Source organism: Jaculus jaculus, chromosome 11 (assembly GCF_020740685.1).
Source record: "Jaculus jaculus isolate mJacJac1 chromosome 11, mJacJac1.mat.Y.cur, whole genome shotgun sequence".
Lineage (NCBI taxonomy): Eukaryota > Metazoa > Chordata > Mammalia > Rodentia > Dipodidae > Jaculus > Jaculus jaculus.
In genome coordinates this window covers 80,755,318-80,768,156 of record NC_059112.1, presented here as the reverse complement: position 1 = coordinate 80,768,156, position 12,839 = coordinate 80,755,318, and the positions used below count along the sequence as shown (strand labels likewise).

The 12,839-nt window shown below is 41.7% G+C and overlaps 1 protein-coding gene across 3 annotated transcripts in view; it reads right to left on the bottom strand.

Moving 5' to 3' along the window:
- The window catches only part of Gpr160 (G protein-coupled receptor 160), a 52,957-nt gene that overhangs the window by 17,896 nt on the left and 22,222 nt on the right, over positions 1–12,839 (bottom strand). For all 3 annotated transcript variants that reach the window (XM_045130352.1, XM_045130350.1, XM_045130351.1), the window contains one exon: positions 211–332. The gene's annotated coding sequence lies outside the window, so the exon portion shown is untranslated. The remainder of the gene's footprint in view (positions 1–210; positions 333–12,839) is intronic.

Genomic DNA, 12,839 nt, shown 5'->3' with positions numbered 1-12,839 from the left:
ATTTTTTCCTTGAAAAAGTATTCCCTGTCACTGCAGGGATTCAGAGACTATGAAACAGTGTCCTTCTGACTACACATGGGTCAACCTCAGCATGTCTCTTCTACTGGTTTGCTCAGCATACAAGTATAAACAATCCTGAGGGAAACAAAGCCACTATTTTTCAGTGACCCAGTCTGTGCTTTTCTGTTTATAACAACAAACCATACTTACTCTCCAGTGAATCTTCCTGACCCATGAGCTCCCCTTTATTTTTCATTTTATCATCTTTAATTATATTACTGTAGATTCTGGACGTTTCATCTTACAAGACCAAAATGCTGTAAGTAACCACCCTGAAAGAAAACAAAATTAAGCATCATTAATAGCCATGTTAGGAAGTGGGGTCCATCTAGTATATCAGCCTGTTGTTCCCGCTGAGAAAAACAACCTATGGGAATACAACCAGTCCAACTACTGACAACAGTGTCTTTACAGCACTAGGGAGGAGGGGGATGCTTGGGAGATGGGCACATGTGACATACATCTTTAAAGAAATCTGAAGCCAGGCATGGGGACACATGCCTTTAATCCCAGCACTTGGGAGACAGAGGTAGGAGGATCGCCATAAGTTCGAGGCTACCCTGAGACTACATAGTGAATTCCAGGTCAGCCTGGACTAGAGTGAAACCCTACCTCGAAAAACAAAACAAAACAAAACACAACAAACTAATAAAATAAATAAATAAATAAAATAAATCTGCCTGTCCAGCAGGGTCTCTGAGAAATCAAGCTGGGGCTGAGCTGAAAACCTTTCCCTGTAGACTAGCTGAATGAAAGCTGGAAAAAAAAAAATTGCATTGCTTTCAGCCCTATGGGAGACAGAAGTCATCAGCAGTGAAAACAGTGGATACTGTAAGCCTCAACTTTGGCCAGCCAGACCAAATGTGCTAACAGGTGCAATAGTGGAGGAAACCAACCGCTCTCTAATTGGACTGGAGGCCTGCTCTATGGGAGAAAATACATGCCTGGTACTGAAAACCTAATCAAAAGCCTATGGCAGGGGAGGTCATGAGCCTTAGGTATGTAGAGCTTGCTCTTGTCTGGCTAAATGCATATATTATACTCCCTAAACTGTCCTGTAAGCACTACCCCTAATGTCCATACTCATATATTAATGCTACTACTCTCACTTTTTGGTCAGAGAAGCTTCTCATGATGGCAGTGACCACTGGGATGACCCAAAAGGCAATATAGTGCTGAGCAGAAGTGACAGAGGAGTGTCTAGCACTGAAACAGCTCTCTCTGTCTCTCCTTTTTTTTTTTTTGCTTTTGTTTGAGGAAGGGTCTCACTCGAGCCCAGGCTGACCTGGAATTCACTCTGTAGTCTCAGGGTGGCCTTGAACTCATGGCAATCTTCCTACCTCTGCCTCCCAAGTGCTGGGATTAAAGGTGTGCGCCACCACACCCAGCAAGAAACATCTCTATCACACCCTCCAAGTCTCAGAGTCCATTGTAAAAGAGATGGCAGAAAGAATGTAAGAGCCAAAGGAAGGGTAGGACTCCTTACAATACAACTGTCCAGACAGGCCTGACCACCCTGAGACTGCATAGTAAATTCCAGATCAACCTGCGCTAGAGTGAGCCACTACCTCAAAACACCAAAAAAAAAAAAAAAAAAGAAGAAATTGGCCTCGATATCCATGACCTTGCAGTACCTAGAAATACCTTCACAAGACCCTCATAACAGGAAGAAAAGATGATGACATCAAAATCAAATAGAAACTAATGGAAAAAGGGAGAGGATTATTGGGGAGTGGAGTTGTGAAGGGGAAAGTGGAGGAGGGAAGGGAATTATCATGGTCCTTAAGTATAGAAATTGTTAATAAAAAAAATTACACATTAAAAAAAAAAAAAGGCCAGCATGGTGGTACACAGCTTTAATCCCAGCACTCGGGAGGCAGAGGTAGGAGGATTGCTGTGAGTTTGAGGCCACCCTGAGACTCCATAGTGAATTTCAGGTCAGCCTGGGCTAGAGTGAGACCCTACCTTGAAAAACCAAAAGAAAAAAGAAGAAGAAGAAGCTGGGTGTGGTGGCACACGCCTTTAATCCCAGCACTCGGGATGCAGAGGTAGGAGGATCACTTTGAGTTTGAGGCCACCCTGGGAATACAGAGTGAATTCCAGGTCAACCTGGACTAGAGTAAGACCCTACCTGAAAAGCCAAAAAAAAAGAAAGAAAGAAAGAAAGAAATCTGCCTGTCTCACTGAGAAATCAAGCTGTAGTTGAGCTGGAAACCTCTTTCCTGTTGGCTAGCTTTCAGAATTCTAGAAAAAGCTATGCAGCAGGCAGCATTTTGGAAGGAAGAAGTAGCCAACAGTGTTAAACACCAGTGGACCATGCAAGCCTTAAGGCTGGCCAGTCAGGCCAGATGTACAATAATGGCATGTCCATTATGGAGGAAATCAAATGCTCTCTGATTGGACTGGAGGCCTGTTCCATGAGAGTAAATACATGCTTTGTACTGAAAACCTAGTCAAAAGCCTATGGCTGGGGAGGCCAATAAGTCTTAGGGGAGTAACTGCTATGTGTGGCTAAACACATATATTTTATATCTATCAAACTGTACTCCAAACATTTTTTAATGTTTATGTTTATTCCCATATATTAATGCTACTCTTACTTTTGACTAGAGAAGTTTCTCTCTTCAGATGGGGGTGTAACCACTTTTGTTTCCATGAGGATAGTGTTGAGGAGTGACAGTGAAGTATTTAGCAATGAGATGTCTCTATGTCACCCTCTGAGGCTCAGAGTCCATTGTGGAAGAAGTGGAGGAAAGAATGTAAGAGCCAAAGGGACAGGTAGAACTGCTTACAATGCAATCTTCCAGACACAAAACAGCTTTGATACTCATGACCTCACAGGGCATGACACTACCTACACAAGACCTGCATAACAGGGAAAATGATGACATGAAAATAGAAGAGGGAGTAATTAGAAAGAAGAAGGGATTCAATGTAGGGCGGCTGTGAGAAAGAGAAGATGGGTGGTACGTGGAAACTGTCATGGTTTACTGTCTATACTTATGGAAGCTGTCAATAAAAAGTATGAAAAAAGAAGGGAATAAGGAAAATTTAGCTGCCAGTGGTTTACAAAAGGCATGAAAGTAAGATAGGGATCATAGGGAAGGAGGGTGTTAATTAGAGGGGGAATGAGATAAGATCATTGGGGGAAGATCAAAAATGCACCAGTATGAAAGTGTCAAAAATGGGAAAAAAAAATGGAATCTCTTTATTGTAGCATTCTCCTGAAGCTTCAGCACCTAAAGTAGAGTTCTCCACAGGTCTTAGGATCCTTTGACGCTATGACATGCTAAAGGAAGTTTTTTGTTTGTTTTTCTAAGTAGGGTCTTACTCTAGCCCAGGCTGACCTGGAATGTGTAGTCTCAGGGTGGCCTCGAACTCATACCTCTGCCTTCTGAGTGCTGGGATTGAAGGTGTGTGCCACCATGCCCAGATTAGAGGAATTTTTTAATGAAAAATTATTATTTTTTCCAAACATAAATGTTTTGAGCAAACTAGCATTGTCTCACATTCTACAAATTGCTTTGGTGTCCGACTTAATAGCAGACAGCTGAATTCTCAATTGTATTTAGATTCCATGTACATGTAGTTCACAGAGCATTCGCTGTACATACATTCATGGGATCTGGAAAGTAAAAAAAGTTTAGAATCTTCAAGTATTATTATTTCAAGTAATTGTATTGTGTAATGTAATTTTCAACCCTAGAAACACTTAATGAAGCCATATCCATTAACCCTGACTTTCTGCTCTACTGCTTCATGAAAATGGAATTAGTACTCCAGCTACATTTGTAAGCCTGATGTGTGGAAAGAGCCTGTGGAAGAAACAGTATGTTGGGACTTGTCAGAGGTTTTACACACCTCTTATTTAATTCTAAGAACAGCCAGGAAGGATATATGTTATACATATCTCAACTCACAACTGGAAATGTAGAAAGGGACCCAGTGTATGCATGAAAGAGGTTGCTTTACAAAAAGCACCACCCATTGAGACGGAGGGGGTATGATGGAGAGTGAAATTGCAAAGAGGAAAGTGTGGGGGGTTGCCATGATTTATTGTCTATAATTATGGCTGTTGTCAATAAAAAAGCACCACCCAAATTAGAGTAATGATATTAATTACTGACACTGAGAAAAGGCCATAACTAGCTGTTCATTTGGTAAAAATAATTTTATTTCTCCAAAAGATAAATACAAACATCTTTAATGACATTCTGGATGACATGTCTCTAAACCAGTGAAAAATGTCACTCAGCTCTGATAAATTAAGAAATAGATGTTTTGGGGCTGAAGAGACTTCTTAATGGTTAAAGCGCTTGCCTATGAAGCCTAAGGACCCAGGTTTGACTCCCCAGAACTCACATAAACCAGATGCACATGGTGGTACATACATTTGGAGTTCATTTGCAGTGGCTAGAGGCCCCAGTGTGCCCATTCTCTCTCTCTCTCTGCCTCTTTCTTTCTTTCAAATAAATAAGTTTTTAAAAATATTTTTATTTTATTTATTTGACAGAGAGAGGCAGAGAGTGGGAGAATGGGTGTGCCAGGACCTCCAGCCACTGCAAACTCCAGATGTGTATGTCCCCTTGTGCATCTGGCTAACATGGTCCTTTAACCTTGAAGGCAAATGCCTTAATCACTAAGCCATTCCTCCAGCCTTATTTAATTTTTATTGACATCTTCCATACTTATAGACAATGATAATTCCCTCCCCTCCTCCACTTTCCTCTTCACAAATCCACACTCCATCATATCCCCTCCCTCTGTTAGTCTTTTATTTTTATTTATTTATTTTTTTTTAATTTTTTTTTTAAGTATTTTATTTATTTATTTGAGAGCGACAGACACAGAGAGAAAGACAGATAGAGGGAGAGAGAGAGAATGGGCGTGCCAGGGCTTCCAGCCTCTGCAAACGAACTCCAGACGCGTGCGCCCCCTTGTGCATCTGGCTAACGTGGGACCTGGGGAACCGAGCCTCGAACCGGGGTCCTTAGGCTTCACAGGCAAGCGCTTAACCGCTACGCCATCTCTCCAGCCCTAGTCTTTTATTTTGATGTCATTTTTTCCTCTTATTATGAAGGTCTTGTGAAGGTAGTTCTAGGCACTGTAAGGTCAAGGATATTGAGGCCAATTTCTGTCTGGATGGTTGCATTGTAGCAGTCCTACTCTTCCTTTGGCTCTTACATTCTTCCTACCACCTCTTCCACAATGGACCCTGAGCCATTGGAAGGGTTACAGTGCTGAGCACACCTCTGTCACTTCTTCTCAGCACTATGGTGCATTCTAAGTAATCCCAAGGTCACCACCATCTGAAAAGAGAAGCTTCTCTAACCAAAAGTGAGAGTAGCATTCATATATGGGTATGAACTTTAAGCCAAGTGCTTACTGGGCAGTTTGGTGAGCATAATGTATGCATTTAGCCAGACAAGAGCAGGCATTACATTCCTAAAGCTCATGACCTCCCCCACCATAGGCTTTTGATAAGGTTTTCAGTACCAGGCATGTATTTCCTCCCATAGAGCAGGCCTCCAGTCCAAACACAGGTTGGCTTCCCCCATAAAAGATATGCCACAATTGAAACCATTAGCGCATTTGGTCTGACTGGTCAAAGTTGAGGCTTGGAGTGTCCACTGTTTTCACCACTGATGACTTCTGTCTCCCTAGATCTGCACGCAGTGCAGCTTTTTCCAGCTTTCTGTCTGCTGGTCTACAGGGACATGGTTTTCAGCTCATCCCCAGCTTGCTTTTTCAGTGACCTTGCAGCCCAGGCATGTGGAGTGTTCAGCAATAGGATCTTATCATCTATTCCAGGTGGGAAACCAAGAGCCTTGAAAATAGCTTATAATGTTTTGGGGACATCAGGGACCTCCCTGGCCAACAACTCACTGGAAGGTATCCCATCCCTGGCACTGAAATTTTTTTCTAGTAACAATCTATGGCTTCTGGAGGTGCCATTATCCAAAAAGTAGGCTTCTACATGGCTTGCTTATATCTTAAATTTTGAATAATCCTCCCCTGACCCTTTACTCAATCTCTTCCCCTGATCTCACATTTCTCTGATGGCTAAGGATGTAGAACATTTTTTTTTAGATGTTTATATGCCATCTGTATTTCTACTTTTTAATGTATAGCTTTTTATTGACAACTTCTATACTTACAGACAATAAACCATGATAATTCCCTCCCCTCTCCACTTTCCCCTTTCACAACTCCACTCTCCATCATATTCCCTTCCTCACTCCATTAGTCTCTTTTATTTTGATGTCATCACCTTTTCCTCCTGTTATGAGGGTCTTGTGTAGGTATTGCTAGGCATGGAAAGATCATGGATATTGAGGCCAATTTCTGTCTGGACAATTGCATTGTAAAGAGTGGTACCCTTCCTTGGGCTCTTACATTCTTTCTGCCACCTCTTCTGCAATGGACCCTAAGACATGGAGGGTGTGATAGAGATGTTTCTGTGCTAGAAACTCCTCTGTCACTTCTTCTCAGCACTATGTTGCTTTTGGATCATCCCAGTGGTCACTGCCATCTGAAGAGATGCTTCTCAAACCAAAAGTGAGAGTAGAATAGCATTAATATATGTATTTGAGGGCTGGAGAGATGACTTAGTGGTTAAGCACTTGCCTGTGAAGCCTAAGGACACCGTTTTGAGGCTCGATTCCCTAGGACCCATGTTGGCCAGATGCATACAGGGGCACATGCGTCTGGAGTTCATTTGCAGTGACTGGAGGCCCTGGCACGCCCATTCTCTCTCTCTCTCTCTGTCTGTCTGCCTTTTTCTCTGTTTGTCATTCTCAAATAAATAAAAAATGAACAAAAAATGTTTTTAAAATATATTAATATGAACATAAAGTCTAGTGTTTACAGGGCAGTTTGGTGAGCATAATATATGCATTTAGCCAGATAAGAGCAGACATTTCACTCCTAAGGCTCATGACCTCCCCCTGCCATAGGCTTTTGATTAGGTTTTCTGTACCAGGCATGCATTTTCTCCCATAGAGTGGGCCTCCAGTCTAATGAGAGAGTCACTATTATACCTGTTCGGTCATTTGGCCTATGTGGCCAAACTTGAGGTTTCCAGTATCCACTGTTTTTACTGCTGATAACTTCTGTCTCCCATAAGGCTGTATGCAGTGTAGCTTTTTCTGGCTTTCAGTTGGCTGGTCTACAGGGAGGTTTTCAGCTCAGCCCAAGCTTGATTTCTCAGTGACCTTCCTAAGTAGGCATGTGGAATCTTCAGCAATAGGGTCTTACCATCTGTTTCACGTGGGAAACCAAGGACCTTGGCCATAGCATGTAATGTTTTGGAGGCAACAGAGACCTCCCTGGCCAACAACTCACTGGAAGGTATCCCATCCCTAGCACTGGAAATTTTCTAGTAACAATCTATGGATTCTGGATGTGCCATTATTCTTCATATGTCTTATTCAGAATATTTTGAATTCTGATTGACACCCCCTCCCACCCTTCTTTTACTATCTCTTCCCCTGGATGGCCTTGCTTAGGCCATTCCACTCCCTGTAATCTATTCTTCTACTTGCATATATATAATACCATCTCCTTAAGTCCTCTCCTCTCCCTCCCTCCCTCCCTTATAGCCTTTTTCTAGCTTACTGGTCTCTGCTACCAATTTTTGGTTCCAGCTCACACACAAGTCTAAACACTTGTAGCTAGGATCCACATATGAGAGAGAACATGTGACATTTGGCTTTCTGGGCCTGGGTTACCTCACTTAGTATACTCCTTTCCAGATCCATCCATTTCTCTGTAGATTTCATTAATTTCATTTTTCTTTACTGCTGAACCTAATTCCATTGTGTAAATGTACCACATCTTTATTACCCATTCATCTGTTGAGGGACATCTAGGCTGGTTCCATTTCCTAGCTATTGTGAATAGAGCAACACTAAACATAGTTGTGCAAGTATCTCTAAGGTAGTAAGACCAGTTCTTGGGATATATGCCTAGGAGTGCCATAGCTGGATCATATGGTAAATCTATTTTTAGCTGTCTCAAGAACCTCCACACTGATTTCCACAATGGCTGTGTTAGACTACATTCCCACCAACAGTGTAGAAGGGTTCCCCTTTTTCTGCATCCTCGCCAACATTTATCGGCACTTTGTTTTCTTGATGATAGCCATTCTGAAAGGAGATGGAATCTCAAAGTAGTTTTAATTTGCATTTCCCTAATGGCTAAGGATGTAGAACACCTTTTTAGATATTTATATGCCAGCTGTATTTCTTCTTTTGGGAGCTATTTAGTTCCATAACCCTTTTTTTTAATTGGGTTGATTGATTTCTTATTGCTTGAGTTCTTTGTATATTCTGGATATTAATCCTCCATCAGATGTATAGCTGGCAAAGATTTTTCTCCCATTCTGTAGGTTGTCTCTCTGCTCTATTCACAGTGTCCTTTGCTGTACAAAACCTTGTTAATTTCATGAAATCCCAGTGATTGATTAGTGGTTTTATTTCCTGAGCAACTGGGGTTATATTCAGAAAGTCACTGCCTATGCCAACATGTTAAAGGGTTTTCCCTACTTGTTTTCTGTTTTTACGAGGTAGGGTCTCACTCTAGCTTGCATACCAGGCTTTTTTGGTGGTTATTGACCTAGTGTAAGGCAGTTATCTTTTGGGATGGCTTTGGTCTCAGCTATGCTGCGTACCTGCTTGTGCTATGGGCTCAGGTAGGCTGGCTGGCTGGGAGGGTCATTGCTCTGATAGCCAGTGCTGGGTGCTATGTAGATGAGTTCCCTTCCCCAGGTCTCTGGTGCTTGCACTGGTGGTAATGGGAGAGGAGCCTGTAGATATTGCTTGAATGGTCCTGCTGATACTCATGATCCTCCTCCTCATTTACTGCTCTGCTGGTCCCTGCTGTCCTCCCCTTGATGTTTCTTGAGTTTGTGAGGAGGCTTGTGTGAGTGGAAAATCCCCTCACCTGGATTTTCCTGCTGTTCAGGCCAAGCCTGGTGATCACTGCTGCTGGAGCCACTTCTGCCTGCTTCTGTGGTCTCTAATACTCTGGATCTCTCCTACTTCTCTGCTGTGGCTAATAATTTCTTATACACCTTCACTTCTTAGTAGAAGAGTGTATTTTGCTGGTTTTTGTTTGTTTTGTTTTTTGCTTTTTCTCCCTTAGGCTGCTTTGGTGTGGTTACTATACCGCTATCCTAACCAAAGTCTTTTTTTTGCTTGTTTGTTTTTTGTTTTTTCGAAGTAGGGTTTCTCCAGTCTAGGCTGACCTGGAATTCACTTTGTATTCTCAGGGTAGCCTCGAACTCATGGCAATTCTCCTACTTCTGCCTCCCAAGTGCTGGGATTAAAGGCATGTACAAACATGCCCAGCCCTTTTTTATTTAATTTTTTGAGGTAGGGTCTTGCTCTAGCCCAGGCTGACCTGGAATTATCTATGTAGTCTCAGGGTGGTCTTGAACTCATGGTGATTCTCCTACCTCTGCCTCCTGAGTGCTGAGATTAAAGGTGTATGCCACCATGCTCAGTTCTGTATCTCTTCTTTTGAGAATTCTCTATTTCATTCCACAGTCCATTTTAATTGGGTTGTTTCATTTCTTACTTAGTTTTACTTATAATAATAAGCCTCTGGCTTTTGACAGCCTAGAGCCACAGGACTGTTTCTTAAAATTCATAAACATAAGTACTTGACTCTAAAAGTTCAATGTAGAAACCCTCTGACACACAAGGCTCAGAGCAATAGGCCTCAGCTTTGAAAACTTAAGAGCCATAATTCTCTGGTGCTCAAGAGTTATAAGAGTAAGCCTCTTGCTTTCAGATCCCAGCTCTTGTCTCACATTCAAAAGCTCAGGGCTGCCAACATTAAATCATCTGTTCTTTGTCCATTTTCAATTTCTACTTAAGAGCAAAAGAACCCTAAGTGGACTGGTGACAACTACCTTTGCTAAGTGTTCCAAGCCTGGGCTTCTGTACCATCTTGACAAGACAGCACAAGTTTGTCTCATTTGCTCTCCCACAGCTCCTTCCATACATCATCTTGTTTTTCTTTTTCTTTTCTTTTTTTTTTTATTATTTTTTCTTATTTTTTGAGGTAGGGTATCACTAGCTCAGGCTGACCTGTAATTCACTTTGTAGTCTCAGGGTGGCTTCAAACTCATGGCAATCCTCCTACCTCTGCCTCTGGAGTGCTGGGATTAAAGGCGTGTGCCACCATGCCCGGCTAACATCTTTTTAAAAATGTTTTATTTTTATTTATTTTAGAGAGAGGCAGAGAGAACAGGCACACGAGGGCCTCTAGCTATTGAAAATGAGCTCCAGATGCATATGCCACCTTGTATACCTGGCTTATGTGGATTCTGGGGAATTGAACCTGGGTCCTTTGACTTTGCAGGCAAGTGCTGTAACTGCTAAACTATCTCTCTAGTCCTCCTTACATCTTCTAATGTCTCCTTAATCCAAACACAGTTCTGTCTCAGTACAGTAAATTATGAAATGACTTCATCACACTCTTGTTTTCTTAGCCTCAAATTGGTTTTTTGAGGTAGGTTCTCTCTTGCTCTAGCCCAGGATGACCTGAAATTCACTACAGGCCCTAGGGATCTACCTGTCTTTACCTCCCCAGTACTGGACTTACAAGCCCATATTACCAAGCTTGGCCTTTTTACATGGGGTCTTGGATTGAACTCTGGTCCTTATGCCTCCAAGGTCAGTACTTTACCAACTAAGCTCTATCTGCCTAGCCCCTCAAATAAGCTTTTTTCCCCATTTTTCACAAGTCCAGGCAATCCCCTGGTCTCTGCCTATCTTTGTGGGATGGGGGTTACAGGTGTGCCCATGCTTCCTGTTTGTGTGGGATCTGGAGATTCAAACATGGGAAGGTTTAAGGCTCCCTTGGGGCCCCATGCTTGTGTAGGAAGCACATTTAACCACTGAGCCATCTCTTCAGCCTTCCAATGAGGATTTAAAACTAGGGAACTGCATATGACTACTGTGATGGCACAACTTCCTGTCATGGAGGCTTGAGGTTTTGTTCCCACCAGGATCAGGCACAAAGCCCATCATTCTCCACTTTTAACTTCATAATAATATTACCTTTCATTTGATTTTGTCCAATTATAAACACCCAATATGCCCAGGTTATTGTGAGTTGTGTTTCTGATATATCTAGCATACAAACAAACATGACACTAATGAGAAACTTAACCAGTTATGAATTAAAAACTGATTGAAGTCCCTTGAAGCGGTAAATTATCCCACTCTGGCACCATATCCTGGACATGAGCTTCCTGTGATATCATCTGAGCTAAACTCCATTTCCTTGGCTTGTTGATGGCCAAATTATTCATAATTATATCAGCAGCAGGAGAAAGTCAAGACATATGTTTCCTCCAGAGCCTTACAATGTTCTTTTAAAAATTAGGTTATACCAATTTAATTCATTTTTCACAGAGCTACCACTAATTATTACACAACGCCTTGCTTGCTTGCAAATTCATATTCTAGTGATGTATATTTTCATATATCACTCCCTCACAATTTGGCTGTATTCTTTATAAAAGTTCTATGAAGATATTCATCATTGCACAGCTTTGGTAAGAACATATAATTAATACAACTAACAATGTTCAAAACTAAGGCAATAGGAATTTACTATTTTGCATCAGTCATTCCGATACCAACATTTAAGACCAAGCATTAAACAGAAATATGTCTAAAGTGGTTGACAAATAGGAAAGGGACACATACAAGCCACATTTAAAGGATCATATGAACAGAAGTGTTCAAAGCAGGGCATGTTAGTTTGGGAGCTGGTGACACCAGTCCTCAGATATTCAACTACACATGGCCAGGATCCTTAACAAAGATGAAGGGAAGAAAAGCAGTTTTCCAGGACACCTACTGTGTTTGCTCCTGATCTCAATGATTATCATCTTCTTGACTCATAAGGAAGGAAATAGGCTGTTTTTATGAAAATAGTTTTATTTATTTATAAATGTATGATGACAGTGAGAGAAAGAGAATCAGAATGCCAGTACAGATGAACTCCTGACATATGTGCCACTTGGCTCTACATCAGTACTGGGGAATTGATATTGGGCCATCAGGCTTTGCAAGCCAATGTCTTTGATTGCTGAGCCATGTCTCCAGCCCAGGCTTTTTTTTTTTAACTTGAACAAAAAAAAGTCATCATTAAGACCATCACTTTGTAGAATGCTATACACTAATAAAAATAATTTTAAAGACCTCAGGGGGCTAGGTAGATGGCTCAGTGTGTAAGAGCACACATAAGAGGACCTGAGAATGCCTGAGTTCAATTCTCTAGTGCCCATGTAAGCTGCTAAGTGTGGCCATGCATGCGTGTAACCTCAGTTCTGTAGGGAGCAGAGACCAGAGAATGGCTGTGGCTGGCTAAAAACAGTAACTCTGGATTCAATGTGAGGCTGAGTCTAAAAGAAACATACAGCTAAGTGCATTTTCCTCTGACCTCTTCATGCATGTGCACTCATATGTGCACAAAACACACAGACAGCAAAACCAAAATACCCTCAGAAACATTTTTTTTAAGGTTTATTTTTATTTATTTATTAGAGACAGAGAAAGAGAAAGAGCATGCGAATGAGAATGGGTGTGCCAGAGCCTCCAGCTGCTGCAAATGAACTCCATACACATGAGCCACCATGTGCATCTGGCTTACATAGGACCTGAAAAATCAAACCTGGGTCCTTAGGCTTTGCAGGCATGCACCTTAATTATTAAACCAACTCTCCAACCCAGAAACACTTTGTTTATGATTACTGCTTT